The sequence below is a fragment of the Panicum virgatum genome, chromosome 3N (genome assembly GCF_016808335.1).
Source record: "Panicum virgatum strain AP13 chromosome 3N, P.virgatum_v5, whole genome shotgun sequence".
Taxonomy (NCBI): Eukaryota; Viridiplantae; Streptophyta; class Magnoliopsida; order Poales; family Poaceae; genus Panicum; species Panicum virgatum.
In genome coordinates this window covers 36,314,776-36,342,073 of record NC_053147.1, presented here as the reverse complement: position 1 = coordinate 36,342,073, position 27,298 = coordinate 36,314,776, and the positions used below count along the sequence as shown (strand labels likewise).

At 47.1% G+C, this 27,298-nt stretch overlaps 1 non-coding gene and 1 pseudogene across 1 annotated transcript; both read left to right on the top strand.

The window, feature by feature from the left end:
• The first annotated feature begins 7,697 nt into the window (after positions 1-7,697).
• On the top strand, positions 7,698-7,804 carry LOC120668218. Its single transcript, XR_005672316.1, has one exon. It is a non-coding gene; the product is annotated as a small nucleolar RNA R71 (small nucleolar RNA).
• A 9,092-nt stretch (positions 7,805-16,896) lies between these two features.
• LOC120665861 lies at positions 16,897-22,384 on the top strand (annotated as a pseudogene).
• The last annotated feature ends 4,914 nt before the right edge of the window (positions 22,385-27,298 follow it).

Sequence of the window (27,298 nt, the reverse complement as noted above, 5' to 3'; positions counted from 1 at the left end):
CGGCCGGCCTAGGGGTGTGCCATCTGGCCACCGACCTCTCGTGGACGGCTCCTGATCTCTTCTGGCTGTATGTTCTCTGGGTGGTTTCCTCGGATGCTTCTATCTTGGGCTGGGCAGCCTGAGGTAGGCCGGGCAGCCTGCCTCCGGAGCCCCTTGTTGGCGGTCGATTTCGATGATTTTTACCACCAACATTCCTTCGGATTTCATGCTTTTGGAACCATATTGCTATAATTTTCACTAACATTAACAAGTTCCACAAGTTTTGGTGATTGTTTGAATCCAGGATCAACATGTGCAAAATTGAGCCAAAAAGGGGTGAACCTCAGGCCGGCCAGCCGGCTGGCCTACCCCTGCAGCACCTCATCATGCAACTTCATGGAGGGTGACTTGAGACCAAGATCAAGTCACACCAATGTCGGTTTGGCAAATTTCACAAGATAAGGCCGAAAGGCTTGAACCAAATAGAATTGAGGTCCAATCTAGTGACAACCCGAAAAACCAGAGCCCAATTCAACTTGTGAAGCAGAGTGGACTGTGGGAACAACATGTCAGAGCAACATGAGCCTGAGCCGAGCCAGAGCCAGGCCGGCCAGCCTCGGCTGGCCGGCCCCTAACTGTCACCGTTGGAGCTACGCAACCTCCACCGACTCTGAGAGAAGATCCAGAGCATCCACGCAAAGGCGGTGGCCACATGGCCACATCCCCAGGTCGGCCGTCCTAGGGGAGGCCGGCCGGCCCCACCTGGCAGCCTTTGCTGCTCTCCCTTGGTGTGGAAGACAAGCTCAATGAACTTACCTACGTGCAACTGACGCTCAGCCCAGTACCCCTCTTGTAACACACACCATTCCATAGAGAATAGAGTCTCTTGTACACTCTTGTGTTGAGTAGAAAGAGAGTGAGGTGAGTGCTCTGGTGAAAGCCGAGCTGAAAGGAGCGGACTCGAGTTCTCTCGGTCTTACTCCACTTTTGTATCCACCTCAGAGGAATATACTTGAGTAAGTTCCTTGTCCCGACTTTAGTTTCTTGCTAGCTTTACTTTCTGTCTTAGTTACTAGTTAAGTGCTTACTTTGATCTGCAGGATCCTGAGTCTGCGTAAGTAGCAAGTTCTGCTTATTTGAGGTTGCTTTCTATCTAAGTACACGATAGGAGCAAGTAGCTCGAGAGCTGTGGGCATGGTGCCCAGGCTTGGTAGTTATCTCAGGTTGTGTTCCACCCCACGGAACCGTTGTGGTAGTCGGTAGGTGGTGACAGCCCTATCCGTCTTTTGTAGTCCACCACGTTCGTGTGTTTTCATAGCAGTAGTGCAGGCTGCCGTTGGACTCCCCACTCATCCCTTTTTGAAGTCCTTCCTCTTCCAGCCGCCGAAGCAGATCAAGTCAGTAGTTAGCCCGTCAACTAGTCAGAGTAGTAGGTTATCTGAAGTTAGGCCCTCTTCCCGTTATCTTCTTCTCACTGGTAGTGTCCGGTTGAGGATCTCTAAATTTGGTCGAAGCCTTACCGTTCCTTGGATTCGATATCCCAGGTATACTCCCTGGTGAAAGCTATAATCGGTCTCTATGTGTTTGCGGAGTAATTCGTTAGGCTAAGGAGTGCCAACACCCCGCGGCCCTCCGCTTCGACGACGTTGCACAACAGCACTCCATTTTGCTTCTAGAATGGGTGGTTTCCCCATTTGATGATCTTGGCACTGACATGTGGGTCTTTGAGTTGAACCTTGTGCTTTCCGGGTCCACCGATAGGATATGAAATGTTTTCCTTGTTCTGGAACCATATAAACATGTCACATTGCTCCAGTGAAAGTTTTGGACCCATGTATGTGGAGGTGTCAGGCCGGTCGGCAAAGAATGTGCCGGGCGGCCGGGGTTTTCTCTGATTTCGACCATCTTTGGACAGTGAATACCTGCAAGCACAACTCATCCAAAACTTGTGGAACTTATTAGAATCGAATAAAATATGCATGGAACATAGTGCAAAACTCAATTTGTTCCCGAGAAGTTGACGGTCAAAAATGTGAAATAATGGCCGTCAACACCCCCCCAATCTTATACTTTTGCTCGTCCTCGAGCAAAGCTTAATACTGAGGCTCGATGGATTAGGAGTTGTGTCGATGTTTGCCCTCTACAGGCACCTTGTGCACAGCATATTACTCTATCCGTATGTACTTCGAGTAAGTTGGCTCATACCTATATGTTCTGGTTGATGGGGCTTATTTCACATCCCATCCCTTGTCTTGAGCGGTTGGAGGACTGAACAACCTTCACCAGAATATTTTCCTGTTTTCCCTATTCAGTTTCATTCTCGGAATATTTCTTAAGTATGCATATGATTAAGGTTCCCTAAAGGTACTCTCAATCGCTCAAGGTGTATGATTCCTCACCAAGGTCAAAAACTTGACCATCTTCTTCCTAATCTAAGGCTGATATCTGGAGTTATGGGTAGGAAGAGTGTGACATACCTTGATTACATGTGTTGCCGAGCCGAAGAGTGGTTCGCAAGAGGTAGGTACTTGATCAAATTCCGATCTTATGGAATCATAAATGTTCAGGGATGAGGGAGAAATGGACTCACACTTTTGGAAATATTTGTGGGTCATTTTATTGAACTCCTCTTTTGGACTATTTTTGCTAAAGATCATGGGCACTTCTTCTCTCTCTTTTTTTTAAAGAAGATAACCCCATGTCCTCCATGAATTTAGTATTTTTAGAGGGAGTAATTGCAGAGATTTTCCTGACCCTTTTTGAAATGGATAGGCACACAGTGGAGATTTTGGGCTGAGTTGTGGTGGAACTATCTGGTGAAAGTGGATGACAATACCCGGGGTAGGTAGTTGTCTTACCAGACATTTTGAGGCTAGCAATGAAATGGGTATGCAAAGGAGAAAGACCGGTAGATGACAAGTACCTTTTCTCAAGCGAACTCACCATTCGACAAAGCTCAAAGTAAATCAAGATAGCCTGTGGTAGCTCATGCATGAAATATCATTACGGCTCTGGATGGGACATGTAAACCAGTAGGGAAACCTTTTATCATATTTTAATAGTACTCCTAGAATTTTCCCTTACTGAGGTAACAGTGTTAATTTCGATGTAGGCCATCTCGAATCCCACAATAACTTAGAAATCATGTTAATGCTTCCCACACAAACAGATTAATTGTGCCTATTATGTGCCAACTAGTTCTGGTACTAGATGAGTAAAAGGCTGTAAACGGGGCACATGCAAAGCTCAATCAGAGCAACTATTCATCATTTTCAAGATAAGAGTTTGCACAGATTTCCACACATTTATTCTAAGCATGGCAATTCTCTTTTTTTAACTAGGCTGAACTGAACGAGCGGGTATGACGACTTACCTGGGTACTGACGATCTCTCCCCCCCCCCAAGCTACAACGAAGCTAGGGCTACTGGTCTGGATGTGGCGGGGGTAGTACGCACCATGGTGCCAATCATAGGACATGGAGGATATCATCCCCCAACTCTTCTGTGTGAGACTGGTGTTGTGATCGAGGCTGTGTCCCAACTCCTCCTGTCGTAACTCTAAGGCGCCCAATCTGGCAGTGTGGCCTGACAACTCCCGTGTGAGCGGGTTATCGTACTCGAAGCGTGCTGACGCATATGGGCCAACCTGCGGGCCATGGGAGGTCCCCATACACGAGGGATAGTAAAATCCCTGGTCGTGCCCATACCCCGTGCTACCCTCTGGCTGGTACGAGGGCTGGCCACCCTGGTCGTAAAACCCGTAGGCCTCCTCAAAGCTCATGTGAGTGGTGTCTGGATGAGGCTGTGTTGAGGCATCTGGCGAGGGTGCAGCGTGTGATGGTCCGGCTTCCTGAGAAGCACGGGCCTGCCGTGAAGCTCCTGGCTGGTGAGAAGTCCCTGCCTGGCGGGATGTGCCTGCCTGACGGGAAACTCCTGCCTGCCGTGATGTGCCACCATCGGCCAACTGTGCATCATGCCAAATTCTGCCACGTGTCATAGGACCAGCTGTGCTGTGGCGTGCTGGCTCCTTCTTTTCCATCTGGAGGGTTAGATGTTTCACGGAGTAGAGCGAGAGTTTCGGGCATGGCAGCTCGAACTCCCTCTCATACCCCGGATAGCACATGAAAACTGAATTCCCGGGACCTTCACGCATCATGTGCGCGTGAACAAAGTGATCCAGACCAATGAAGGTTCAGTACTCATCCGTCGCGGGCAGATATGTGACTTGTGCATTCTCCAAAACACCGACATACCGCGCAATGTGGGTGACCAGTGAGGTTATGTCGATGGGAGATTTGCACGTGATCATTTTCTGCCAATGTGCGACCATGCCCATGACAGGTGAGTAGCGAATCTTCTTTGCCATAGCATAGAGGCACATGAGCTCCGAGGAGCTACATAGCCTGAGGTCTGCTCGGTAAAATACTACCATAGCCTGAAACTTGGCTAGAACTCTCAGAGTTGGATTGTGGATGGAGACTATGCTGTTTTTACTACTTACTAGTTCATCTGAGATTTCGTTCCACCAAGCACTACGGTCATATTCAAGATCATCTGTTAATGCATTAGCTTCTAATAGGCATTTCTTACTGAAGCCTAGTGCATTATTAAAGTCTCTGGGTAGCATTTCAAAGAACTCATTGAAAAAGCGGAAGTGAATTTTAGTTTCTTTTCCAACGGTTTCGACATGAAGTGTTGATAAAAATTCCATGGTGAGAACGTGCGAACCTGGTTCGGTGATGTCGGCGAAGCGTGACCATCCCACAGCTATGAACGCGCGGTTCATGTCCTGGCGGAGTCCCGTCATCATGAGGAATTTTGTATCGAACCGCTTGGCATGGCCGTACGACTGCTTCTTCAACAGCTCGAGGGCATCCCGCTCATAATCAGTCCAGACGATGATCTGATCGACCGACATCAGAACTCTGATTTTGAGACGGGGCCTCGGGACTGCTGGAGAGGCATGGGCTTCCTCTTCTTCTTCCTGGGATCGTGACGGTCGGCGGACAGAGTCCCCCGACATGTCATCACGGGAGCCTGATGACACTCGCGAACTCCGGGATTGGGATAACGAGCCCAGCTTCTTCACCTTGCCTTTGATGTTCCCCCACAGCGACATGACTCCTGCAAAAGATTAGTGTAGAGAATATGCAGGGAAAAATAATCCGAGGGGTCAGTGGTTAGTCGTTCTTGTGGGGATCAATCCACCACAAATGTTCTTCGTTCAGAGCTTGATTATTCAACGGAACATATTTTTGTGGTTTTCATTTTAGGAGAGGGTTACTACTAATTTTATTGAATTAGTGCCGAGCTAATCTCAGCACTACTATTATTTTTTGTGGGGCTAGCACTTGAGTTTCTAAACTTAATTAACTCCTAAGAGCTTCATTAAGCAAGAAAACTCAGAGAGAGAGGAAGAGAGAGCTCGAGTGCGGGAGAGTGACCTGCGTACTCGGAGCGGAGGTGCGACGAATGACGACGGCATGGTGGCCTTTTATAGGGGCGCGCAGGGGCAGGACCGGCCGGCCTTCATGGCACCGGGCGGCACCACTCGTGGCCTTCCTTGCTCCATGTCAGTGCCTACTTCATAGACTTGCAGGTGCTCAGGTTCTGGTGGGTGGTGACGGGACATGAGTGGAGGAGAGGCGCCGGGCGGCCATGATGTGGCCGGCCGGCTTGCCCCCTGTGAAAGGTGTCGGCCTCCTCCCCTAGCTTCTGATGCACTCCAAGACTCTGATTCCTGATGCCCCCGGACCAAACAAAGGAGAGTGGGGCCGGCCGGCCTACACTTTGGCCATTTTTTTTATATGCAATGTAATAATATTTGATGCGAGACAAAAATTTAAACTTTAGTTTATAAATGTAAACATGCCATGACTTCAGAAAATTTATGCAAGGAATTTAAACTATCCTATATGCAAATGCAAGAATGGATACATACCATGGTTCTCATGGCGATTGCTCGGGTTTTGAGTCCGGAGCGGGACTCTCCATACCTCGGGTTCTATTATCGTCGCCGGATGGAGTTCCAGACGAAGACACTTTTCTCTGCCATTCCTTCTTGGTGGCGGGTTTTGTTTCGATCGCTTTCGCCTTCGATTCCTCAAATTCTCTGCGAAGGATTCGTCGTCTTGCGTTCCTATAGTTATGCACTCTGATTTCCCTGTCGACTCTCAGTTGTTCCAAGAGCTCGGCAAGGATATCGATTGTGGGTGTTGATGGCTTCTCCTGCTCTTTCTCGGATTTCTTCTGGTTGAATGCTTTGACCTGGGAACATTGTTCGACCTTCGGTCGGAAGGCGAACCTCTCTGTTTGCCCATTGATGTTGAGCTGAATTTCTCTGGCTCCGACATCAATGTGTGCATTTGCGGTACTCAAGAACGGCCTTCCCAGAATGAGAGGCATCTTGGCATCGACTTCCATGTCGAGGACGATGAAATCAATGGGAATAAAGAAGTTCCGGATTTTAACCGAAATGTTCTCTGCAATTCCTATGGGGTAACAGACTGTCTGGTCCGCAAGCTGCAAGCAAAGAGCAATAGGGGCAAGCTCATGATAGTTTAGTTTATTGAAAACTACCTTGGGTATGATGCTAACGCTTGCTCCCAGATCACACAGAGCGTGTGAGAAATGTTGACTCCCGATTGAACATGTGATTGTGGGGCATCCTGGATCGTTCTTCTTCTCCAGGAGAGGATCGAGTATAGCTGCGCTACACTCCTCTGTGAGTTGCACGACCTCGGTGGTGGGCAGGCTTCTCTTGTTACCAAGTATATCTTTGATGTACTTGGCATAGGTTGGGACCAGCATAGCGTCAAGAGGCGGTATATTGACATACAACTTCCGTATTACCTCAACGAACTTGCCGAATTGCTCGTCGGCCACCGGCTTCCTTAACCGTTCCGGAAATGGTAAGGCTGTAGTGTCATGAAACTCCCATGAAGTTCTAGGGGGTTCCACGGTTTCCTCCTGGGCAGCAGTTGTATTGGACTCTTCTGCCTCCTCCTGGTCTTCGTCTGCAGCAGAGGTATTGCTGGCGGGTATGGCTTTCCGCCAAGATCCTGCATCTTTCAGGTATGGTGGTTCTTGCATGGACTTATCTGTCCGCGTAGTTATCGCACTAACACTTTCCTTCGGAGGAACTTCCGGTTGCCCAGGAAGTTTTCCCGAATTATTGTTAGGACAAGATGAGGCTAGTTGAGCAACCTGAGTTTCTATCATTTTATTGAAGCTCAACTGGTTTTTAATAACTGAGTTTATTCCCTCTAGTAGTCCAACCAAAGACTCCAAAATTTTGTCATTAGCAAGGAATTTCTTACTAATATTGTCATTAATTTGTTTCTGGCCATAAACTAGGTCCTTTAAAGTGGATTGAAAATTGTTATTAAAATTCATACCTTGCTGCTGACTGAAGGGGAGGTTGGGTTTGGAATTCCAACCCTGCTGAGGATGGAAGCCTGAGTTGTTGGAGTTGTTCGCTCCAAATAAATGAGCTTCCTCCTGAGTGATCGGGCAAGAGTTACGACTTTCACCTTTCACCTGAGCGCTTTTGCTACCTTTCACCTTTCCAACTTTGGTTGGAAGCAATCTTATCTACCAGTGCTTTTGCTTCAGGGATGCTGAGTGAAAGGAAGGAACCACCTGATGCTGCATCGATGTGGTTCTGAGCTGGTGTGTTCAGGCCATTGAAGAAACTCTGAATAATCAGCCATTCCTCCATGTTGTGGTGGGGGCATGCTGCAATGTATTCCTGGAATCTCTCCCAAGCTTTCGGAATAGCTTCATCTGGGAGCTGTTGAAATCCAGAGATCTTGCCACGGAGGGCATTGGTTTTTCCCACCGGGAAATACTTCGTCAGGAATGTATTGGAGCAAGCTTCCCATGTGGTGAAGTCTGCTTTATTGGTGTAAAACCACGTCTTCGCCTTGCCTAGCAAGGAGAACGGGAACAGTCGAAGATGGGCGTTATCCATCATGGTACCTCTGCGGTTGATGGTGTTGCTCACTTCCAAGAAGTTTTGAAGGTGAGCGTTGGCATCCTCTGATGCCTTGCCACAGAATGAACTCGCTTGAACCATGTTAACCAGTCCTGACTTGAGCTCAAAGCCATCATTGCCTTGGTCATTGTTCAGTCCAGTAGGAATGTGGCTGCTGGACGGGGCCGAGTACTGCATGGGAATCTAGGCCATGGGTGGTGCTGAGACTGACAAACGAGGATTCCAAGTGGGTTTCTTCTGGGGTGAGACGACGCGGCGTCTCACAATTCGCCTAATTCTTTGAGGATTCGGATCGAAGTTGGATGGTAGATCAAAATCGGTCATGCACTGCTCTGCATCGAATAAACGAGAGAGAGAGAGAGCAATGGTAATCCCACTAAAACTAGCGGTGATAAAACAGTAAGGTTTTCCACTCAATTATACAATAACGTTAGCCAATTGCTTCCCCGGCAACGGCGCCAGAAAAGCTAGTTGGTGTCTCTTATGCTCAATCTGAATAGGTATTCTGCAAGCGCACAGAATTCACCGGTGTAGCACTTCACATTGGAGTATTCCAGGGTATCGTGAAATCCTTAGGGAAGTACTATGGTAAAGTGTATCGTAAATTGTAGGGACAACCCTTACTGAAGTTATCGACCAACTAATTCAGCAGGGGTAAGCCAGATAACTGATGAGATAAATGGCCAAGCTATGACCGTGTGACACACAGGAGATTCTATACCTTAGAGAGGTAGCAGCTGGGAGAACAACGAGCTAGAAAGGACTTCTGAAACACTTCTAAACTACTGAGCTACCTCACCAGAACTAATCTATGTTTCTAACTGGATGTCAAAACCAGGAGCTTACTTTGGCGCCCTAAGCGAAGGGCGTAGACAGGGGTGAGAAGGGGCCCAACATACTTTTGGCAATCCTACTGCTATGAAGACACCCGAACATGGTGGACTACGAGGGACGGATAAGGCTGTTACCACTTGCCATTTACCACTACAGTACTGTGGGATGGAACACACTTTCTAGCTAGCACTGAGTCAGACACCACGTCTGCTTTCGGTACTAGGATTTCTCTTGAGGCCTTCAAGAGAAATCCCCCTCAACCTAGTGAACTAACTTTAGTTACACTAGTACGGGCGAGAAAACCCGTAAGACTAACTCCGACAAGCAAGAAAGAGAACTTAAACTGAACTAGAGGTAAAACTTACTCCCGCAGACAAGTACTAGTACTTGGGAAGATAAATACTTGCGGAAAGTAAAGCTGACACAAGTAAATAAATAAGATAACTTATATTAAAATAGTCAAAGGAAAAGATACAAGAGCTTTACCGAACTCCGATGACGACTTCGGATCCTCGAGACAAGCTCGACTCGACTCTAACTCCCAACTACTAACCTACTCTAGACTTGAGAAGAGAGAATTGCTCCTTTGAGTGTGTATTTACAAATGAGGGGGAGAGTGCTATTTATAGGCTTCCAAGGTCGGTAGAAGGCCGGTAATTCTGTTAGCGCCATGTGCACGCAACTGTGGAGGCGGTGCTTAACTTCCACGCGAAGCCGGGAAGCTGCAAGGTGGGGCTGGGCGGAGTGTGCCATCTGGCCACCGACCTCCCGTGGACGGCTCCTGATCTCTTCTGGATGTCAGTTCTCTGGGTGGTTTCCTCGGATGCTTCTATCTTGGGCCGGGCGGCCTGAGGTAGGCCGGGCGGCCTGCCTCCGGAGTCCCTCGGCCCTCCGCTTCGCCGACATTGCACAACTACACTCCACTTTGCTTCTGGAATGTGTGGTTTTCCCATTTCACGATCTTGGCACTAACATGTGGGTCTTTGAGTTGAACCTTGTACCTTCCGTGTCTACCGACAAGTTATGAAATGTTCACCTTGTTCTGGAACCCTATGAACATGTCACATTGCTCCAGTGAAAGTATTGGACCCATGTATGTGGAGGTGTCAGGCCGGTCGGCACGGAATGTGCCGGGCGGCCGGGATTTTCTCTGATTTCGACCATCTTTGGACAGTGAATACCTGCAAGCACAACTCATCCAAAACTTGTGGAACTTATTAGAATCAAATAAAATATACATGGAACATAGCGCAAAACTCAATTTATTCCCGAGAAGTTGACGGTAAAAAACATGAAATAATGACCGTCAACAAGTACTACACACGGATATAAATACAACCGTGCCAGGCTGCCAGCTTTGCTGCAATAGCTCCCCTGACCCCTGAGTCCCTGACCGGTAGCGCCTAGTACTACTGTGCTAGACCAGGGCGCCACACCGGAAAGCAAAATGGCTTGGGAGTGGGCTGCCCAACGGGCAACAGCGGCAGCGGACAGCACCCGGCGATGTACGAGGTCCGGTCAGGTCGGCTGACGCCACGTGCAGACACAGATGATGTGTGAATCGATACACTGGCGATCAAACTAGGCCAGACTGGTCAATGCCAGGGCTGAGCAGAGTACTGTCGTGCTGCTCAAGCCTGTCCAACGCACCTGTTTCAATGTACAGAAGAGTCTGATAAAGGTTGATATTTTCTTTACAGTACACATGCTGCGTTGGTACTGCTCTTATGAGTAGTACTTAGCTCTGGGGATTCGTTACCGTGCTTGGACTTGGAGAAACCACTACTAATTCAATGCTTTCGAGGAGACAATGAATTTTAACTTTGACCAAAATTTGTGCAAAAAATATCAAACATTTATAACACCAAATTATTATCAAAAGGTTAATGATGGGATATATTTTCGTAATAGATCTTGGTCGAGACATAAATATTAATATTAATCATTATAGACTTGGTCAAACTTTAATAAATTTGACTGACACGAATCCTATAATTGCATTCTTTTTTTGACGGAGTGATTAGTATTTACAACGTCTATCATAAAAACAAATTCATTATTTATTATTTATTTACACTCAAATTAGGAAGTGATCATGTTACTTCTCGACCGATCCACCACGGGTGGTACCACTTTTTGCATGGGAGGAAGAGGCGGAGAGGCGAGATCAGAAGTGGAAAGTGGAAACGAATCAAATATTCAAATGGGTAGTCGGACGGAGGAGCCTAGGGACGGGCATGGGAGAGATGACAGTATCCGTGTCCGCCTGTCCTGACACTGGCATAGGCCGTGTCTCTGCGACGCCCGGTGCTGCTTTTGTCTCGGCATGCACGCCAACGCCCCGTGCCCGGCCAGCCGTTACAGGCATCAACAAAACGGAGCCTTATGAGCTAGCGATGTTGATCACCATCTCAATGGAATCTGGAAGTTTAGGCCGGATCGACCCTTCTGATAAGCAACACGACTGCTTTTTTGAACTGGTTTTGGTGATCACCCGAACAAAACTGTCCAGTACTCCTTTGTTCTTATACTTTTGTTTGAATTTAATTCGTTTCAGAACAAAGTTGCCTTTCTACTTTCTATAGTTCTCTTGCTACTACCGTTTGTGGGAACAGTCTGTGTCCCACCGCCGTGCGCCTTCTAGTCGGCTATCTCATCATCTGCTTCAAATAAGAACTGGTGCTAGAATATCCTTTCTAGATTCATCCGTGTGCTACGGCCTTTTTTTAAAAAAAATAATCCAATTTGACGTAGCATGTTACAAAACAATAGCGCACAACTTTTCGCCTATATTTATCATGTAACGTGATTTGACTAGGCGTAGTAGCACTGTTGCCCTAATGAATGTAAACACCAGACATGATCTAAATCCACAACCGTTTTGTTGCGACTTCACTAATTCTTTAATCACCGTTGTCTTCTAGTGCAACTTACCAAAAGTTGGTTTCCCAGTTGTCTACACTGGTTTTCTCAGTGTTTTAACTCATAGGCGATGGCAATGGTAACCTTCAAGTCTTCAACATTGTTTAATTTTCATTAGCTTAGTTAGGAGGGGCCACACTTTAATTACAGATTATGTATATTTGTTGAACCACGAAGTAATTCCGTATATACAAAGTTAGTACAAACGACTAATGACAAAATGATGACAAGTTGCAAAACGGGCAAGCCCAGGAACAAACAGAGATCAAGAACAAGTTACACCTGAAGTTGCGGCTTCAATAGTGCCTCATCAATCAATTCTACCACAAACGCACAATGCACCAGCTGGCCATGCTCATCCTTACCCATGTGACGTCATCATAAATCCTCGCCTGCCAAGGACGATACGTGGGTCCCACTCCTTATCCCCAGTCCCTGCCCGCCCTCCCATGCTTTTGCAGGCTACAGCTCCCCTTGCATGTAACCTCACAGAGCCCTGCCAAAGCGAGGGCAGAGAGGTGAGCAAACGCTGTGACGGGTTATGGGTACGGGGAGTGGGTAGAGACAGTGAACCTGCCAGAGTGCCATTGCCAGAGAGAACGGGCAGAGAGACAACAGCGGCAGCAGAGAGGAGAGGCTGCTGCCCCCGTGGTGAGTGGAGTACAGTACTACACACAGACATAAATACAACCGCGCCAGGCTGCCAGCTTTGCTGCAATAGCTCCCCTGACCCCTGAGTCCCTGACCGGCAGCGCCCTAGTACTATTGTGCTAGGCCAGGGCGCCTCACCGGAAAGCAAAATGGCTTGGGAGTGGGCTGCCCAATGGGCAACAGTTGGAGCAGATAGCACCCGGCGATGTGCGAGGTCCGGTCAGATCAGCTGACGCCACGTGCAGACACAGATGATGTGTGAATCGATACACTGGCGATCAAACTAGGCCAGAACGGTCAATGGCAGGGCTGAGCAGAGTACTGTCGTGCTGCTCGAGCCTGTCCAACGGACCTATTTCAATGTACAGAAGAGTCTCATAAAGGTTGATATTTTCTTTACAGTACACATGCTGCATTGCTACTGCTCTTATGAGTAGTACTTAGTTTTGGGGATTTGTTACCATGCTTGGACTTGGAGAAACCACTACTAATTCAATGCTCCCTCCATCCAAAAAAAATACAATTCTCGTTTTTCGAGGAGACAATGAATTTTAACTTTGACCAAAATTTGTGCAAAAAATATCAAACATTTATAATACAAAATTAGTATCAATAGATTAATGATGGGATATATTTTCGTAATAGATCTTGGTCGAGACATAAATATTAATATTAATCATTATAGACTTGGTCAAACTTTAATAAATTTGACCGACACGAATCCTATAATTGCATTCTTTTTTTGACGAAGTGATTAGTATTTACAACCTCTATCGTAAAAATAAATTCATTATTTATTATTTATTTACACTCATATTAGGAAGGTGATCATTTTACTTCTCGGCCGATCCACCACGGGCAGTACCACTTTTTGCTTGGGAGGAAGATGCAGAGAGGCGAGATCAGAAGTGGAAAGCGGAAACGAATCAAATATTCAAATGGGTAGTAGGACGGAGGAGGCTAGGGATGGGCGTGGGAGAGATGAGAGTATCCGTGCCCGCCTGTCCTGACACTGGCACAGGCCGTATCACTGCAACGCCCGGTGCTGCTTTTGTCTCGGCACGCATGCCAACGCCCCAGGCCTGGCCGGCTGTTACGGGCATCGACGGAATGGAGCCTTATGAGCTAGCGATGCTGATCACCATCTCAATCGAATCTGGAAGTTTAGGCCGGATTGACCCTTCTGATAAGCAACACGACCGCTTTTTTAAACTGGTTTTGGTGATCACCCGAACAAAACTGTCCAGTACTCCTTTGTTCTTATACTTTTGTTTGAATTTAATTCGTGTCAGAACAAAGTTGCCTTTCTACTTTCTATAGTTCTCTTGCTACTACCGTTTGTGGGAACAGTCTGCATCCCACCGCCGTGTGCCTTCTAGTAAGCTATCTCATCATCTTCTTCAAATAAGTAGTGCTAGAATATCCTTTCTAGATTCATCTGTGTGCTACGGCCTATTTTAAAAAAAAAACAATCCAATTTGACGTAGCATGTTAAAAGACAATAGCGGACAACTTTTCGCCTATATTTATCACGCCCTAATGAATGTAAACACGACATGATCTAAATCCACACCCGTTTTGTTGCGACTACACTAATTCTTTAATCACCGTTGTCTTCTAGTGCAACTTACCAAAAGTTGGTTTCCCAGTTGTCTACACTGGTTTTCTCAGTGTCTTAACCCATAGGCGATGGCAATGGTAACCTTCAAGTCTTAACCATTGCTTAATTTTCATTAGATTAGTTAGGAGGGGGCACACTTTAATTACAGAGTTATGTATATTTGTTGAACCACGAAGTGATTCCGTATATACAAAGTTAGTACAAACGACTAATGGCAAGCTGACGACAAGTTGCAAAACGGGCACGCGCAGGAACAAATAGAGATCAACAACAAGTTACACCTGAAGTTGCTGCTTCAATAATGCCTCATCAATCAATTCTACCACAAACGCACAATGCACCAGTTGGCTCCTTACCCATGTGACGTCATCATAAATCCTCGCCTGCCAAGGACGATACGTGGGTCCCACTCCTAATCCCCAGTCCCTGCCCGCCCTCCCACGCTTTTGCAGGCTACAGTTCCCCTTGCATGTAACCTCGCGGAGCCCTGCCAAAGCAAGGGCAGAGAGGTGGGCAAACGCTGTGACGGGTTATGGGTACGGGGAGTGGGTAGAGACAGTGAACCTGCCAGAGTGCCGCTGTCAGAGAGAACGGGCAGAGAGACAGCAGCAGCAGCAGAGAGGAGAGGCTGCTGCCCCTGTGGTGAGTGGAGTACAGTACTACACACAGACATAAATACAACCGCGCCAGGCTGCCAACTTTGCTGCAACAGCTCCCCTGACCCCTGAGTCCCTGACCGGCAGTGCCCTAGTACTACTGTGCTAGGCCAGGGCGCCACATCGAAAAGCAAAATGGCGTGGGAGTGGGCTGCCCAACGGGCAACAACTGGAGCGGACAGCAACCGGCGATGTGCGAGGTCCGGTCAGGTCGGCTGACACCATGTGCAGACACAGACAATGTGTGAATCGATACACTGGCGATCAAACTAGGCCGGACCGGTCAATGGCAGGGCTGAACGGAGTACTGTCATGCTGCGCGAGCCTGTCCAATGCACCTGTTTCAATGTACAAAAGAGTCTGATAAAAGTTGATATTTTCTTTACAGTACACATGCTGCGTTGGTACTGCTCTTATGAGTAGTACATAGCTTTGGGGATTTGTTACCGTGCTTGGACTTGAAGAAACACTACTAATTCAATGCTCCCTCCATCCAAAAAAAATACAATTCTCGTTTTTCGATGAGACAATGAATTTTAACTTTGACCAAAATTTGTGCAAAAAATATCAAACATTTATAATACAAAATTAGTATCAATAGATTAATGATGGGATATATTTTAATAATAGATCATGGTCGAGACATAAATATTAATATTAATCATTATAGACTTGGTCAAACTTTAATAAATTTGGCCGACACGAATCCTATATTGCATTCTTTTTATGAGGGAGTGATTAGTATTTACAACCTCTATCGTAAAAACAAATTCATTATTTATTATTTATTTACACTCAAATTAGGAAGGTGATCATTTTACTTCTCGGTCGATCCACCACGGGCGGTACTACTTTTTGCTTGGGAGGAAGAGGAGGAGAGGCGAGATCAGAAGTGGAAAGTGGAAACGAATCAAATATTCAAATGGGTAGTAGGACGGAGGAGCCTAGGGACGGGTGTGGGAGAGATGAGAGTATCCTTGCCCGCCTGTCCTGACACTGGCACAGGCCGTGCCACTACAACACCCGGCGTTGCTTTTGTCTCGGCACGCACGCCAACGCCCTGGACCCGGCCGGCCGTTACGGGCATCAACGGAACGGAGCCTTGTGAGCTAGCGATGTTGATCACCATCTCAATAGAATTTGGAAGTTTAGGCCGGATCGACCCTTCTGATAAGCAACACAACCGCTTTTTTAAACTGGTTTTGGTGATCACCCGAACAAAACTGTCCAGTACTCCTTTGTTCTTATACTTTTGTTTGAATTTAATTCGTGTTAGTACAAAGTTGCCTTTCTACTTTCTATAGTTCTCTTGCTACTACCGTTTGTGGGAACAGTCTGCGTCCCACCGCTGTGCGCCTTCTAGTCGGCTATCTCATCATCTGCTTCAAATAAGAAGTGGTGCTAGAATATCCTTTCTAGATTCATCTGTGTCCTACGGCCTTTTTGAAAAAAAAATAATCCAACTTGACGTAGCATGTTACAAAACTTTAGCGCACAACTTTTCGCCTATATTTATCATGCCTAATGTGATTTGACTAGGCGTAGTAGCCCTGCTGCCCTAATTAATGTAAACACCAGACATGATCTAAATCCACAACCGTTTGTTGCGACTTCACTGATTCTTTAATCACCGTTGTCTTCTAGTGCAACTTACCAAAAGTTGGTTTCCCAGTTGTCTACATTGGTTTTCTCAGCGTCTTAACCTATAGGCGATGGCAATGGTAACCTTCAAGTCTTCAACATTGTTTAATTTTCATTAGCTTAGTTAGGAGAGGGCACACTTTAATTACAGAGTTATGTATATTTGTTGAACCAAGAAGTGAGTCCGTATATACAAAGTTAGTACAAACGACTAATGGCAAGTTGACGACAAGTTGCAAAACGGATGCGCCCAGAAACAAACAGAGATCAAGAACAAGTTACACCTGAAGTTGATGCTTCAATAATGCATCATCAATCAATTCTACTACAAACGCACAATGTACTAGTTGGCCATTCTCATCCTTACCCATATGACGTCATCATAAATCCTCGCCTGGCAAGGACGATACGTGGGTCCCACTCCTAAACCCCAATCCTTGCCTGCCTTCCCACGCTTTTGCAGGCTACCGCTCCCCTTGCATGTAACCTCGCGGAGCCCTGCCAAAGCGAGGGCAGAGAGGTGGGCAAACGCTGTGATGGGTTACGGGTACGGGGAGTGGGTAGAGACAGTGCCACCATCAGAGAGAACAGGCAGAGAGACAGCAGCGGCAGCAGAGAGGAGAGGCTGCTGCCCCCGTGGTGAGTGGAGTACAGTACTACACAGAGAGAGACGGTCGTGATTCGTGAAGCGGTTTTGGAGGAGGGCTACACCAAAGCGGCGAGGGGCGTGGGGTGCACAAGGAAGAGGACGACGAAGTTGCTTCTGGGGGGGATGCGAGCGCCCGTGCGGTGCGAGGCGGAAGAGCCGCGCCGCGCCGCGCCGGGAGCATCCATGGGAGAGGTGAGCTCGTTGTTGTTGCGTGGGTGCTCGCAAGAGCTAGCTAGCTAGATACCAATGGCGCGTCCGCGCTCGGCTGTACACTCCCAGATGTTCGCCGTCGCAAGCATGCTCCGTTGGGGTTCTGCTCTCATCTCGTGTGATTTCGTCGTGGGTTGGTGTGTGCGTGCGTGCGTGGCGTCTGGTTTCGACTTCTGGCGTGCGTTTTTTTGGGTGGATTTCCTCGCGAATGTGGCGCGCGCTTCCGTGCTTGCCGCGTTGCCTGACGCCGCCGACAATGGTTCGCCGAGGCGAGCGGCCGTGGATGAGCTTGGTTTTCACCTTCTTTTTTCTTCGTTTTTTGTTTGTTTGGAGTTGCGATCGCGGACGACCAAGTACGTGCGCGTTTGTGTTCCGCTCTTCCATGCTGCGATTCCGCGGGTAGTCAGCGGGGTTTGGGGTTTTCTGGGTTGGCCCTCTTGCTATTCTGCTCGGCTTCTTCGCTCGCGTGTTCCGCTGCCGCCGTGTGCTTCCCAGCTCCAAGCATGCAGCGCGAGCGCCGGCGGTCTCTGCTGCTCCTCTCGAATTTGTGCTACTTCACCCCTCCGTCGCACCTCATCCAGGCGGATTCTGCCCCCGCTTTTTGGCATCGGAATTTGTTTGAGGTTGGAGCTCCTCTCCATGGCGGCATTTTCCGGTGATGCGGCTTGGTTTCGATGGAAAACTCGTCGCCATTGCTCTGGTTGCTTTTTCCTGTGCCGCGGTTTACTCCGTCTCCGATCGATTTCGGTGCTGCTGGGTAGCTTTTGCAGCCGTGTTGACAGACGGGATGAAATTTCTGCGCAACAATTAATTTGGCAGCCTCGGGAGCACCGAGGAGATGAAAACTGATCGCCCTCTCCATGTGATGTCCATTCCTTCACCTCTCCTTTGGGTTTGGGTTTTTTCGGGCGCGTCTATTCCTCGCATGTGCGAGTAATCGACGGCACATCGCATCTGCGCTCCCCCGCCGCCCCCGCCTCCCCCGGCTCCGGCGCCGCTCGCAGCACCTCCGCCACCGCAATCCACTGCCGCCACGCTAACCGAGCTCGACGTCGCGCCGTCCAGCCGCCGCCGCAACGCCTTCTTCTCGCCCCCGCCGCCGGCACCGCCCACCGGGGGTCCGGCCTCGGCCGGCCGGCGGTGCTCCCGCGCCGCCGAGCCCTCCTCTAAGTCCGGTGAGGCCCCCAGCAACCCGGATCCATAAGCTCCGCCGCCTCACGCCACCACCCCGGCCGCCGGCGACCTCGCCGGCGGCCGCTCCGCCCACCTACCACTCATTCCCGCCCCCTCCCCCTCCCCCTTGCTCGCTGGGGCAGTGCCCCCTCCCCTGTCGCGAGGAAGAAGGTGAACAGGGGAGGAGGGGCACTTCTGCGACGGCGCGGCGATTTCTCGCGCGCGATAAATAGATTTCGCAGTTTTTTGCGGGTTTTCCTTGGTTTTTTTTTTGGGAAAGAAGTTTTCCTTGGTTTGTTGAGTTTTGGTTGGCAGATTGACGCGCTAATGACGTTTCAGTGCGGTTCGATGCGATCCCACCATCATCCATGCTATTTTTGGGATTCCTTCGGGGATTCGTTTCGTATGCTTCCCGTTCGGATTCAGAAGAAACCTTTGGCACAAATCTCTTCCGTATCGTGTCATTCGCTTCTACGTACTCCTAGGAGCCTGACCCGTGGCCATCTATGTGACCGAGCTCTATGTGGTGTCTGTGATTTGACCATGGCCTGAACAGTCGTGCCTCTTCTGCTTGTTCTTACTCCATTGGGTCGTCAAATGGATTCTTATAGCATTACTACGTTTTTGTGTATATGGACCGGAGCAGCTTGACTGGTTGCATCTTTGTTTTCTTTTGGTGATTTCGGATTCTTTTCTGTACTTCAAGTTGAGTAATTTTGGAAGTTCGTTTTAAACCTTTTTCGTGAGTTCCTTGAGTAGCAATTTTTCGGAAGGTGGCTGATGCTTTTCTCGGATTCCATTCTGAATTGTCTTTATAGTGGCAACCCAAGGACAGCATGCAAATTTTGTTCACAGATCCCACTCTGGCCTATCATTTTTTAGCCAGCCATTTCCAGACCTTGCCTTTTATCAACTGTTCACAAAATGTAGTAGTTGAAGTTGATCATGGAGTATGTTGCTTGGGGATACTGCAATAAGAGATCGCCTATTATGCTTGTATACAATACAAGTCCCAACTAAAGCAAGTCGAGCAATTTGGTCATTGTTTTGTTCTAATACAGCTTGTTCAAATGAATTGTCTTTTGAATTCGCAGAACTCAAGTGAAGAAACCAGCGGGGCAGGGACCTGGGCCAGCATGGAGCGCGTGAAGCACGAGAACTTTTGCCGTGCCGACGCGGAGGACAACACAGCGCTCCTCCTCTCCGCGGTGGGGAACTTCAAGAAGGAGGCCCTGTGCCGTGTCTGCAAGGGCTCCGACGCCTCGACGGTGCTGGACCAGGAGATGTCCGCGAGGCTGCTCCACCTCGCTTGCAATCACAATGCGGTGGAGTGCGCGAGTCTGCTCCTAGAAGGCGGCAGCGGGATCACAACGGCTCCCATTGATGCAAGGGACGAGCTCACGCCGACGTCGCAGCTGAGACCCACTCGGGCAGGTGCATAGAGCTGCTACTCTCCAAGAATGCCTGCACTGATCTCTGGGTGGTTGACACGAGACCGCTTCCCCCACTTGAGATCGCGCTAATGAGCAGGGGGTATGCGAATGTACTATTCCATTGCTTGTAATGCATGACTTCGATTATAGATGGCCATTTGGCCCGATACCCATGGGGGCCCGAAGCCCGGCCCATATTAGCCCGACCCGAGCACGGTACGGGCCCGAATATTATTGGGCTCGGGCCGGCACGGGCACGATAGTCGGGCCGTGCCTGGGCCTCACTGTCAGCCCATGGACGCGTCCAGGCACGGCCCGAAAAAGGGCGGCCCGATGGGTAGCACGATAGGCCCGTTTAAATACTATGTTATCCATTATCAAACTCTATTTAAATATTTTCAGGCCGCCGGGCTGTCGGCCTGGCCCGATTAAATTAATTTCGGGCCGTGCTTGGGCCGGCACTTCAGCTCATAGGCAGGCACGGCACGGCCCGTTAATATTTTCGTGCTTAAACGGGTCGTGCCTAAACGGGCCGTGCTTAGACGGGCCCGGGCCGGGCCGGGCCGGGCCGCCCGTTTGGCCACCTATAACTTCGATTGACTTCAATCCCCAAATTTGCTGCAAAAACTGTTCTGTACTGTGCATTTTCTCATCTTTGCAGAGTTCAAACTAACTGGTGGGTGGTGAACCCAATTGAGGATCTTCTATCGTTTCTTAAACAAAGTGTTCGTATCCTCATTATTACACTTGTGCATTGTATGAATTGTTCATTCATAGCTATTCTGTATGATTAAATGCATCTTTTTAACCAAGGTTGACACCTCTCTCTATGTGTAGGATCTCAATGGCGTAAGGCTCCTGGCAGAGAAAACCAGAGTGGTTTGGGAGCTTGCTGCCATGGAAAGAAGTGTCCCTGCATTGGCAATGCTGCTTCTGTTTGTTGAAGAGAAGATATCGTCACAAGTGAGTGTGGTGATAGAGGGTGTCAGAGCAAAGCGCTCAATCTACAACTCCATTGAGGATGAGGCTTTATCATTGGGAGATGCTTCAGCTCGTGATGGAAGTGAAAGGAGAAAGGCCCTGCTCTGTGAGAGTCAGCTGCTTAACCAGTTTGGATCGGCATCGTGGAGGGACCACAATGACAGGAGAACACTACCGCCTCTACAGGTGGCTGCTAAGGTACCACTCACCGCTGTTCAGTTAGTATGACATTAATGCCTTCTTCAGTAGGTTAGCTATTTCCAAATTCTATATGTGAGGCTGTTCTTTATGTCACTTTTTCTTGATATCTGACTGAACTATGTATTTCTACAAAATGTACATGCGCTCTTAGTTACTACTATAACTGGAATGTGAATTTTGTATCCAATGTGTGCTTGTGGGTCTAAACTGATTTTCATGAAAAATGAAACTTACTCCACCCCTGAAGTTAGGTTCATTCTATAGTATGCTAATTGTGCTATGGATCACATGCTTAAGTTTCTAACGCTACAACTGTATACTCCTGCTGATCAGCATTTCTTGTATAGGTTGGAGATATGAATGTCATGAAGATGCTCTTGATGGGGAATGTTGATGTCAATGAAGCCAACTCTGAAGGAAACACAACACTGCACTGGTGCCTTAGTGGTGCTTCATTTACCAAGGAGCTGAGGTGCACAACTTAGAAATTACATATCCTATCCATTGAATCATAAGATAGTTGCTTTCTTGCATCCTAGTTTTTTCTGTCATTGTGCAGGATTGTGTGGCTTCTGCTCAAGAATGGCACAAGAGTTTTCCAGGGGAACAAATTAGGGCTCACACCAGTACACAGCGCTGCAGCTAAGGGTCCATTATTCTTTGCAGTGAAAAATGGTTCTGTGGATTGTGCAGAACTTCTTTTGCGTTTTGGGCTGATACCAAAGCCTGGAACATGAGGTGCGGAAATCTTCAGAGGACGGTCAATTAATCGAATTACAAAAATGTGTTGCAAAATGACAATAGGAAGAATAATTTAGTTTATAATCTAATGCAATTAACATTCTGCAATTATTTGAACTGAACAGAAAGCAAAGACAAATCTGTTAGTATTGATCTCCACCGACTCGGTCCAACGACCGAGTCAGGCTTTTGACTCGGCTCCCTAGTCGGAGGAGCCCAATCGGTTGTGGGCCCCTATCGCGCCGACACTATATAGAGGAGGTGGGGGCGCAGAGGCACGCACGCCAAGAGAGAGTATTGTGTCCTCTCGCCCACCTCCGTGACTACCGACCGAGTGAGTGCCGGAAGTGGCGGGAAGCCCACCGCCTCTACGACCTCGCCACCGCGACGCCTCTGCACAGCATGTCGCTGCCCTAGTGTAGACCTTCCTCAAGAACCAGTGAGTAACCCCTCTGATCTACCGCTAGACGATCCAATTGGCACTAACAATGGTATCAGTTAGCCGATCTATCTAGTAGATCAATTTGGGGAAGAAAGAAAGAAAGGTGGATTCAGTTAAGAATCGAAAGAAATAGAGACAGAAAGAAGGGATCGAACCCGACCGTAACCCAAACCCTAGCAAAAAAAGAGGCTTGCGGGACCTACCTAGATCCCGCAGCTAGTACCACCGCCGGCCGTCGCCGTGCGGGGCAGAATGACCCCAGTCACCGGCGCACGACCGCCGTCACGCGAGAAAGACTATAGCCGCAGCTCGGCGGCGTCGCCGGCATGCGGGCTCGTGTCCAGGGCACCGTCGCGAAGCCGCTCGACGGTGGCGCACTCTCCCTACGGGGAACGCGCACGCCAGCGAAGGGGTCCGCAGCGGCGCCGACGCCTTCCTCCGGCCGCCACGGATGGCCGCCACTCCGTGCTCGCCTCTTTGCGTGCTGCGGACGAAAAGGGGGAGGAGAGAAGAAAGAGTAGCAGCTCGGGGTTGCCGGCCTTGACAAGGACAAGGAATGGCAGCCAGACCGGGCGGCACGGCAGCAAGAGGCCGGCGGCGCCGCCGGCAATCGAGCCGAGAAAGAAGGGAGACAGGATTAGGGTTCCAAGAGAGAAAGAACAGCCGGCTCTTTTATACCGCCCGATATCCACGCCCGGCCATTGGATCACAGCGGACGGCTGAGATCGAAGCGGGTGGGGGAGAGTGGCGCGGAGCCGGGCCGCCGTTGGGCTGGAGGCCCATGTGGGTGATGCCGAGCGGGCCGAGCACTTGCTGGGCTGCGCAAGCACGCGTTGGCCCACACGTGCAAAGGGGCGCCGCGAGTTAAGCTGGGCCGAAGGCCCAGGCGAGGCACTGGAATCTGCTGGACCGGACCGCGCGCGCGCTGGTGCAAATGGGCTGAGTTGGGCCGCCGAGCTGGGCGCGAGCGACTAGGCTTATTACTTTTTTTTTCCTGCTGGGCCACATGTTGAGTAGAAAAGAGTACACAGTTTATCTTTTCAGATGCAGTTTTCGATAAATCTTGTATAGCCTTTTATCTTTATTCAAATATGAACCAACGGGATAATTTGTCTTAGAGAGAAGTAAAGTTTAAATTGTTTTTACTTCTGAATATGAGTATTTTTTCATGTTTCCGATGCAAAGTAAAAGTTTTATTCTCTATTTAAGTTGGAACCAACGGGAAAATTTAAATAGGGGAATAGAAAGATCTTGATTTAAAGTTAAATTATGGTATTGTTATCTTCTGACCAATGTTGATGATAGCAATATTATAGTTTTATTATGGTTTTAAATTCAAGGTTAAATCTCTGACAAATTTTGCATCAACGTGATCAATTTTTCAGAGAATAGAGAAAGACAAAGAATTGTTTCGGTATGAAAAAAGTTTTCCGTTGCAATAAAGAAAAATAAGATGAGTTTTTCCCTATGGGTAAAAGCCACATTTAAAGTTAAGTTTCAGAAAGATTTCCGTTGTTTTAAGTCAAGTTGACTTTTTGGCATTATTTTGCCATTTTAAGTGTCAAGTTGAGCATTATTTTGCTCTTAATGAAAAGAAAGATTAAATTTAATTATAATGTTGTCATTTTCTGACCAAAGTTGATGATGACGGTATTGTAATTTTATTCTAGTCATTAATTCTATTTCTGCCCAATGGTTATATAGAATTGAAAGTACCGGAAAAATGTATGTTTTTAATTTTGACCAACGTTAAATTAAGACATACAATTCTTCCCAATAGAGAGAAATAAGCAAAGAAAAGTTGAGGTTAAGAAAAAAAATAAGAAGGGGGTTTGCGTCATTCAGACCTTTTGGTTGATAAGGAAAAGAGACGCATCTACTTCGATTTTTTTTTCATGGTAGTGTAATTTGTTAAACTTTCTGATCAAATTGGAACCAGCGGGAAGATTTAATCAGATATATGCATGTTTTAGTCATTGTGAATAAGGTTTTGTCACTGTAAAATGATTTTTTGTCCTTCAATAGTGAAGACAATGGTTGAAATAAGTAAGATGCATGTTCAATTTGACCAACGTTGAATTAAACATGTGTGCCATTCATGTCCTGCATGGCAGGGAAAGTTTGTGATGACTCATATGCTACTTGAGTATCACAGAAAAGAGAAGAAGTCTGGGGGAGCCTTTTAAGCTATCCCAGCAATACTCATGCACTTCAATAGTGTCATGTTGGATAGTGACTTGGAAATAGTCGAAGGACAAAAGAAAATGGTATATGAACCAGAAGTTAAGATTACAAGCATGACTTGCAAAAGTATAGCAATATGAAGAACTCTGATGAGTTCTTGAAAGTTAGAGAACAATATGAAGAACTCTGATGACCTCTTCATGAAACGAGGAAATGGTACTCCCATTGTTTTGCATGACTTGATCATGTGAATAAACTAAGTAATGAAAGACTCCTCGTTCACAAGTGTTAAAATAGTTTCAAAATTATGGAAGCAAATTTTGTGCCATATTTCGAGGGGGAGAAAGATTAGAAAGACACAAAAGATTAAAATTTAAAAGAAATTTCCCCTTAAAGTTAAATACGATGCATTTTAAAGCAAGATTGATGTATTAAAGAAGAATTTGACGTAAAGGGAGTACAACCGTCATAACATTAATACCCCAACCATAGAAATAAGAAGAGACTCCTGAAGGTTTTCAGGTCCAACAGAAAGAAAAGATAGTTGAGCCTCAAAGCAACCGAAAAGAAAAGATGGTGCTTAAAACACCCTATGAGGCTTGGAAAGACTAAACCCAAACAAAAACAAGAAAATATTTCATATTTACAATAGATGGGATAATCTGGAGGAGTAAAGTATGTTGAGAACTAAGGCTTGAAGAGAAGTGGAACCGTACATTCACTCCAATGTTTCGAGCACTCCAATATGATAGAAGTTGAGGTGACAATTGCCTTTTGTGATTAAAGAGCGGCAACAGCCCCAGATAGAAAGCAATATGTCTAGCCATCTATTGTTAAAGGATAAGAAATGTATGTAAGTGAAGAAGTACAAATGAAGGTGATTCCACCTCATTTGGAGAAGTCATGAGAGGTGCTTATTCTTCAAAGTGGCAAGAAGCCATGGAAGATGTCATGAGGCAAGTTCCAAAATTATTTTGGAACAAAGAATAAGTTCCTAACTGAGCCAATACAGTAGGCTATAATGGGTCTACAAGATTAGAATGTGACTCCAGAGGGAATTAGAAAGTTGCTAAGCGCGATTTGTAGAAAAAGGCTTTATGCAAAGAAAAAGGATAAGTTATTATGAGACATTCTTGTAGTCTCATGAAAGGATTCTTTTAGAATCATAATGACAATGGTAGTATACCACTTTTAGAATTGTATCAGATGGATGTTGGAGCAATATCTCCCAACGGAGATTTGTACAAGAAAGTGCATTCATGACATAACCAAATGTTTTTTGTTGTGGAAAGAAAAGAACATGAGGATACTACCTGATGACATCAGATCACAGAATAGTGGTATCTAAAGTTTTGTGAGAACAAAGAAAAGTTTTGGGTTTTAAAGTTAAGGTAAATGCAAGATAACAAATTGCAAATATGCAAAGTGTAAAGATTGAAAATATCTTTCCCACAAAGTTCAAAGAAGAAGGTTATTATACCTCTAATTTTGATAAGAAAAAAAATCTCGGCGAATACCCATTCGATCTAGGAATGGAAATTCACTGGGATAAAAGAAAAGGGGTATTAGGACTATCGCAAAGAGCATACCTAGAAAAGAACTCTAAAGAAATATAGTATGCATGCGAGTAAGCCTACGCCTGTCCTATTGTCAAGAGTAATCATTTTGGAATTTTCAGTATTCGAGGAACCAATGTGAGATCGATCGAAAGAAAAGGGTTCCATGTGCTTCAGTTGGTTGGAAGCAAAAATAGTGCTCAAGAAAGAATCTACCCTGACATAGCTCATATATCCGGGATATTTTGGCAGAGTCCAATCCAGCAATAGATCAATGGAATAGAGTTAGAGAATGATTTTGCATTCTTGCAAAGTATTGTAGGCCTCATGCTAAGTAGAAAGAAACATATGCTCTCAAAAGGTTGAGAGCAAAAAAGACTGAGTTTTGGTGAGATGTTTAGTGAAGCCCACAGTAGTAGCTAACACTCGCGCTTGGAGTTTTATTGTGGAAAAGCTCCAAAGAAAAATAGTTATGATATCATGGGTTATGCATACCCAAAGTATAGCTTGAAATGAGGCTACAGGACAGGCTAAATGATTAAAGAAATCTTTACATGGAGTTGATAATGGTAGACAACAACAATATACCATTCAAGTATCTTCTCTCCTATGGCAACATGTCAAGTGTGCTGACAAACATATTGATGGTGAGTTATATGTTGCAAAGGAGAAAATCCGGAATCATATGACTGCATTGAGCATCAAAGTAGCAAGCAAGTGTTTGCGGATCCGCTTACCAAAGGCCTACCGCCCAAGTCGACATGGGTTTTACGGAAGGCCTATGATTTCTGGATTACAAAGGGCCCAAAGAAAAATTAAGCCCTTGTTTCAATATAGAAAGGTCCATTGTGGCTGTTAATCTGATGGTTACTGATAACTGTCATGACGAGACATGCCCAACGTACTGATGTGCAATGAGACAAGGACCAAGAGCAAAGCAAGTAAAGAGAAAGTAAAGAGTTAAGTCCAAAGTACAAAGGTGAGATCAAGGGGGAGAATGTTAATATTGATCTCCACCGACTCGGTCCAACGACCGAGTCGGGCCTTTGACTCGGCTCCCTGGTCGGAGGAGCCCAACCCAACTCGGTTGTGGGCCCCTATCGCGTCGGCACTATATAGAGGAGGTGGGGGCACAGAGGCACGCACGCCAAGAGAAAGTACTGTGTCCTCTCGCCCACCTCCGTGACTACCGACCGAGTGAGTGCCAGAAGCGGCGGGAATCCCACCACCTCTGCGACCTCGCCACCGCGATGCTTCTGCACAGCGCATCGCTGCCCTAGTGCAGACCTTCCTCAAGAACCAGTGAGTAACCCCAATTGGCACTAACAAAATCGACGTGACATCATCCCAGGACGTGTGTTTCATTCTTAGCTCTGCAAATGTGTTACCATGTAAGTTACATACCCACATCTGCTTCCATTTCTTTCT